This window comes from Topomyia yanbarensis, unplaced genomic scaffold (assembly GCF_030247195.1).
Source record: "Topomyia yanbarensis strain Yona2022 unplaced genomic scaffold, ASM3024719v1 HiC_scaffold_31, whole genome shotgun sequence".
Lineage (NCBI taxonomy): Eukaryota > Metazoa > Arthropoda > Insecta > Diptera > Culicidae > Topomyia > Topomyia yanbarensis.
This window is the reverse complement of record NW_026683503.1, coordinates 82501-90000: the sequence shown is the minus strand read 5'-3', so window position 1 is coordinate 90000 and position 7500 is coordinate 82501.

The following is a 7500-nucleotide window of genomic DNA, read 5'->3' as shown; positions in this document are numbered from 1 at the left end:
CGTGAGAGTCACACAGCTAAATCTTAACCATTGTGCAGCAGCCCAACAGCTGCTGTGGCAGTCGGTCTCGGAGTCGAGGACAGATGTCGCCCTCTTATCAGACCCGTACAGCATCCCTGCCGGCAACGGCAATTGGGTGTCGGACGGGTCTGGAATGGTGGCAATCTGTACAACGGGAAGGTTCCCGGTTCAAGAGGTAATACACCCCTCCGCCGAGGGTGTGGCGATTGCCAAGATCAATGGTGTGTTCTATTGCAGCTGCTACGCCCCACCAAGGTGGCCAATAGAACAGTTCTACCAGATGATCGACAGGCTCTCGTCGGACCTCGTGGGCCGGAAACCGGTAGTAATAGCGGGAGACTTCAACGCTTGGGCAGTGGAGTGGGGCAGCCGCTGTACAAATAGCAGGGGTCAAGCGCTAATGGAAGCGTTTGCGAAACTCGATACTGTGCTAGCTAATGATGGCTCCGCTAGTACATTCCGTAGAAACGGAGTGGAGGCGTGGATTGATTTGACCTTTGCCAGCCCGAGTCTGGCTCCAGGCATGGAATGGAGGGTAGACGAAGGCTACACCCATAGTGATCATTTAGCAATCCGCTTTAAGATCAACTATGGTGTGCAGCATCCGAGGGCGGGAGATCCCTGTCAGGTAAGCGGGTGGAAGTCCAATCACTTCGACAGCGAAGCTTTCACCGCGGCCCTGGGACTGGAGGCCAACACCGACAGTCTAAGCGGGGATGCGCTGGTAGCTGTTCTATCACGCGCGTGCGACGCCACTATGCCGAGAAAAACACTGCCAAGAAACGGCAGATGCCCGGTATACTGGTGGAGTGCCGAGATTGCAGCTCTACGGTCAGCCTGCCTCAGAGCTAGACGTAGGATGCAAAGAGCTCGCACCGAGGATGCAAGAGAGAACCGCCGTGAAGTGTTTCGAGCTGCGAAATTAGCCCTTAACAAGGCTATAAAAAGCAGCAAGAGAGCGTGTTTCGACAACCTGTGTGAGAGTGCCAACGCGAATCCGTGGGGTGACGCCTACCGGATTGTGATGGCCAAGACCAAAGGGGGCTCCTCACCCCCAGAACGGTCTCCGGACCGGTTGGCAACGATTATCGAAGTACTCTTCCCGTCTCGAGCCACAAGCCCCTGGCCACCTGCACTACGAGACAGTGCGGGCACGGTCGAAATGGTGGCTCCAGTGACGAACGAAGAACTACTCGCAGTGGCTAAATCCCTAGCAATGAACAAAGCTCCAGGGCCGGATGGAGTTCCGAACAACGCTCTCAAGGCAGCGATCATAGCGAACCCGAACATGTTCAGGCTAGCTATGCAGAGATGCCTTGACGAGTGCCGTTTCCCCGATAGATGGAAAAGGCAGAAACTGGTGCTGTTGCCGAAGCCCGGGAAGCCGCCAGGCGACCCATCGGCGTACAGACCAATCTGTCTGATAGACACGACTGGCAAACTGCTTGAGAGGATCATCCTCAACAGGCTCACCCCGTACGCGGAAGGTACGGACGGTCTGTCAAGCAACCAGTTTGGCTTTCGGAAGGGTAAGTCCACAGTGGACGCTCTCAACTCAGTGATAAATACTGCCGAGATAGCGATCCAACGAAAAAGGCGAGGTATTCGATACTGTGCGTTAGTGACACTTGACGTGAAGAATGCATTCAACAGCGCAAGCTGGGATGCCATCGCGCTCTCGTTACACCGGCTTAGCCTACCGGTGGGTCTGTACCGGATCCTGGAAAGTTACTTCCAAAACCGCGTACTGCTATACGAGACCGATGCCGGTCAGAAAAGGGTTCCGATTACCGCCGGAGTCCCGCAGGGCTCGATCCTAGGCCCGGTGCTATGGAACCTCATGTATGACGGGGTTCTGAGACTGAAGTTCCCTCCTGGGGTCAAGATCGTCGGCTTTGCCGACGACGTAACCTTGGAGGTCTACGGGGAGTCAATTCCTGAGGTAGAACTAACCGCAGAACACGCGATTAGCACGGTGGAGGAATGGATGAGCGCGAGAGGCCTGGAGCTCGCTCATCATAAGACGGAGGTAGTTATCGTCAACAACCGCAAGTCGGCACAACATGCAGTTATCCATGTGGGAGAAGTCGCGATCACTTCACAGCGAAGTCTGAAGTCTCTCGGAGTCATTATAGACGACAAGCTGACCTTCGGCAGCCATGTCGACTATACGTGCAAGAGAGCGTCGACTGCTGTTGCGGCACTATCGAGAATGATGTCCAACAGCTCAAAGGTGTGCGCCAGTAGACGTAGGTTACTGGCAGGCGTTGCCGTATCTATCCTCAGGTACGGCGGCCCGTCATGGTCAAGAGCACTGAGGGTAACCAGTTACCTACAGAAACTGGAGAGCACCTACCGCGTGATGTGCCTCAGAGTGATATCTGCCTACCGCACGGTATCACACGATGCATCCTGCGTGATAGCGAGCATGATGCCAGTCGGGCTGGTCATTCGGGAAGATGAGGAGTGCTTTGAGCTACGTGGAAATAGGGGAGCCCGCGAGCGCACCAGGGTGACCTCGGTCGCCAGATGGCAGCGTGAGTGGGACAACTCCTCGAAAGGTAGGTGGACCCACCGGCTGATACCTAGCATATCGAGCTGGGTGGGAAGACCCCATGGGGAAGTTCACTTCCACCTGACACAATTCCTGTCAGGCCATGGCTGTTTCCGTCAGTACCTCCACAGGTTCGGACACGCGGAGGTCCCAGTCTGCCCGGACTGCCCAGGTGTAGATGAAACTGCCGAGCACATACTGTTCGTATGTCATCGGTTCGACGTCGAAAGAAGAGCAATGCTTGACGTCTGTGGCTGGGACACAACCCCGGATACCCTTATCCAGCGGATGTGTCAAACGGTGGAGAAGTGGAACGCAGTCTCGGCTGCTACCATCCAGATTGCCAGTAGGCTACAGGTAATCTGGCGAACCGAGCAACAGACGGCGGGCACGGCTAACTAGTGATTGGTTAGTTGGAGCGAAAAAGGCCAAGCGCAAAATAAGAGAGTGAATGGTCTGTTCATGCCGAGGTAGGTTGGCGCAGCGAATGGCAACCGCGTAAGGGGTAAACCCAGCCACCCCGAAGCAAGACAGAAGAGTGAGTGTATAGGCGTATAAGTGGACTGCCTCATGCCAAGACGGGAGGGTCGTAGCGTAGTATGTTGGAACTAAGCTATCGATGCCTCATGGCGTGGCAGAGGAGTGAAAGGGTGAGCATCCAAGTCAGTCTCACACTGCATGTTAAGGGTGAGCATAAAAGTCAGCCTCACAGGTTGGTAGCAAGCAAGGAATGAAAAAGGTGAGCACAAAAGTCAGCCTCGCATGGTATGTCAGAAGTGGGGCCTAAGAAAAATGTCCCACATGGGATGCCAGAGGGAGTGACAAAGGTACAATAGAGTGGCACGATTGAGAGTGAATCAGGTGATAGGGTGAGCACCCAAGTCAGCCTCACATGTATGGGTAGGGCGAGCACAAAAGTAAGCCTAGCAAGGAATGAGTAAGGTGAGCACACAAGTCAGCCTCGCATGGAACGTAAAAGGTGAGCACAAAAGTCAGCCTCATGTGGGAGTGTTTGAGAGTGAATCAAAGTGTGATTGAGAGAGCACCCAAGTAAGCCTCATACAGGATGTATGATCGCGCGAGTGAGAGTGAATGAGTACATTGAGTACAGCCATCCCCCCAGAAGTAATACCGAGAGGTAGTTCCTGGGAGGAATGATGGCGGAGCCCAATGGAGTTTAGTCGGTATTAATGGCTGGTCACCATTCGAGTCCGACACGCCCCCAGTGCACCCCGTGTGGTAGATTGGACCCTACCGTTAGCACGTGTACTGGGCTAGGACATAAAGGTCTTCTCCATTGTAAAAAAAAAAAAAAAAAAAAAAAAAGACTACCCTTGCTTGGAGGTTGTAAGTGTGTTGTTTGTGTGTTGTGTTGTGTTGTTTGCATACACAATAACATGGGACAGGCACTTAGCTAGCGGGTGTGATGTTGTGTGGTATGTGTATGGCCTAGTGCAGAGAGTGCACAGGCGGCCGTACATGTATGGAATTTGATTTTTTTTATCACACTAAACGCCGTAAAGTATGCTACACAACAAGCGCAAACCAAGCCAAGGGATAGGAGAATATTAGGAGGAGCGAGTGATTGAACTTATAAAAATATAAAAATAATTCAGCTGAGGTAAAACTATAGGTGGTGGCAGGTGACCCCTACCCCTACTGGGGCTGGTGCGATTATAACTGCCATAGTCTGTGACAAGTACTGGCTATATGACCGGTACATCATATGTACCGTGGTGTACAGAGAAACAAAGGACTACCATAGGCGGGTGTTAGCAGAAATCTGAGTGATAGGCCTAGTCCGTATGCTACGTCTGTACTGCTTGCGACGACGACGACGGGCAATATAAGAGACATAGTCCGAACTTATACAAAATGTAAAACAACACCTTTCGATGCCCATAGTATGTGATCGGTACCAGCAGTACATCGGTACATCATATGCTGCTCGTGCATACTAGGTTGAGGCATAGTCCGAACTTATAGGAAAAAATACTGAGTTGAGCCATAGTCCGAACTTATAAAAAATAATTTCAATCTCGATACCATCGAATGGCGAGCGACAGGCAAAGGCATACACTACGTATGTGCTGCGAGCGACGGGCAATATGAGAGATAGTCTGAACTTGTAAAAAAATTTCGATCTCGTTACCATCGAATGGCGAGCGACAGGCAAAAGCATACACTACGTGTGTGCTGCGAACGATGGGCAATATGAGAGATAGTCTGAACTTGTAAAAAAATTTCGATCTCGTTACCATCGAATGGCGAGCGACAGGCAAAAGCATACACTACGTGTGTGCTGCGAACGATGGGCAATATGAGAGATAGTAGGAACTTATAAAAAATAATTTCAATCTCGATGCCATCGAATGGCGAGCGACAGGCAAAAGCATACACTACGTGTGTGCTGCGAACGATGGGCAATATGAGAGATAGTAGGAACTTATAAAAAATAATTTCAATCTCGATGCCATCGAATGGCGAGCGACAGGCAAAAGCATACACTACGTGTGTGCTGCGAGCGACGGGCAATGTGAGAGATAGTCTGAACTTATAAAAAATAATTTCGATACCATCGAACGGCAACCCCAGCTCACGACAAGCAAAAGCATACACTACGTATGTGCTGCGAGCGACGGGCAATGTGAGAGATAGTCCGAACTTATAAAAAATAATTTCAATCTCGATGCCATCGAACGGCAACCCCAGCTCACGACAAGCAAAAGCATACGCTACGTGTGTGCTGCGAGCGACGGGCAATATGAGAGATAGTCTGAACTTATGAAAAATAATTTCGATACCATCGAACGGCAACCCCAGCTCACGACAAGCAAAAGCATACACTACGTATGTGCTGCGAGCGACGGGCAATGTGAGACATGGGTTTGAAATTAGGCAAAATGTAAAACACACATCTTGATGCCATCCGTCTCGACTGCGAGAGCGACCGGCAGTAGCAAGTGAACATGTAGGGGAAAGATCCGCACAAAGCAGAATGCAAAACTTCTCTCTACCTGCCGGCTGTAAGAGCGGTTCTCTCTCTCCGAGAGCGACAACAACTGACATGCACTGAAGCACCGCACAAAGAGGAATGCAAAATGTAAAACAAACCTCGATGGCATGGTATGTGATCGGTAGCAGCAGTACGCTGGTACATCAGATGCCGGTCGTGCACACTTATGAGGCATAATGCGAAGTTAGGCAAAATGTAAAACACACCTCGATGGCATGGTATGTGATCAGTAGCAGCAGTACGCTGGTACATCAGATGCTGGTCGTGCACACTTATGGGGGCAATATGCGAGGTTAGGCAAAATGTAAAACACACCTCGATGGCATGGTATGTGATCAGTAGCAGCAGTATGCCGGTACATCAGATGCCGGTCGTGCACACTTATAAGGGCAATATGCGAAGTTAGGCAAAATGTAAAACAACACAACATCTCGATGCCTTCATATTGCGAGTGATAGGCAAAACCATCCATTATGTCTGTACTGCGAGCAACGGCAGTATGAGACATAGTCCGAACTTATAAAAAATAATTTCGATGCCATCGAACGGGGAGCGACAGGCAAAAGCATACACTACGTGTGTGCTGCGAGCGACGGGTAATATGAGAGATATTATGAACTTGTAAAAAAATTTCGATACCATCGAATGGCAACCCCAGCTCACGACAAGCAAAAGCATACACTACGTGTGTGCTGCGAGCGACGGGCAATATGAGAGATAGTCTGAACTTGTAAAAAAATTTCGATACCATCGAACGGCGACCCTAGCTCACGACAAGCAAAAGCATACACTACGTGTGTGCTGCGAGCGACGGGCAATATGAGAGATAGTCTGAACTTGTAAAAAAATTTCGATACCATCGAACGGCGACCCTAGCTCACGACAAGCAAAAGCATACACTACGTGTGTGCTGCGAGCGACGGGCAATATGAGAGATAGTCTGAACTTGTAAAAAAATTTCGATACCATCGAATGGCAACCCCAGCTCACGACAGGCGAAAGCATACACTACGTATGTGCCTGCCTGCGACACGGCAGTCAGTCTGAGAGAGAAGTTAGGCAAAATGTAAAACACACCATCTTCGACTGCGAGAGGCGACCCGACCGGCGGTAGCAAGTGAGCGAGCATGCGGGATGCTTCCCGCACAAAGAGGAATGAAAAAATTTCTCTCACTGTACCTCTGTCTGCCTGCCTGCCGGTTGTACGGGCGCGCTCTCTTTCTCGCTCTCCGCGAGCGACAGCAACCGACCAGGGTGGAAGCACCGCACAAAGAGGAATGGAAAATTTCCTACACTGTACTGCAACCACAGCCCGGCAGGCGGTAGCGTAGCCACCATGTACGTTTAGCTTGTTTGCATGCCGGATAGGGGATGGGTGAAATGTAATAGGTGTATCGCGCGGATGGAATTTTCGCCTACTTGGATATTTTTGCCATGTTCGATGTGTTCCGGCGGAATGTAGCACTTGAGCCGCGTAACCGCTCTGAGTTGATAGGACATTTTTTGAATGGCCCATTCCAAAGTTACAGGCGACGGGAGATATGACGAAAAAGTCACTATACGGCATTCTAACGAGCCTAGTAGCCTTTGCCCATCACCAAAATATCAGCCCCGTACTCGTAGTATCAATGCCGGCTGAGATGGGTTTACCGCGGGCAGTCGGTACCCGGTACCCACCCATCGAGCCGACCTGACACGCAGCGACATACACCACACCTCGGCCGATCGACTCGACCGTAGGGGTGGTGATGATTATTAGCAGCGTAAATGGCAGTAGTAAATTAATCCTCATGTTGATGAAAATCTATCTATAGGGAGTGTGGTAATCGTGAAGATGTATGGCAAAAAGGCATTTCCGACTATCACAGTGTATGCGGGTATACCGAAGGTCCGAGGCACGCCCAGAGGC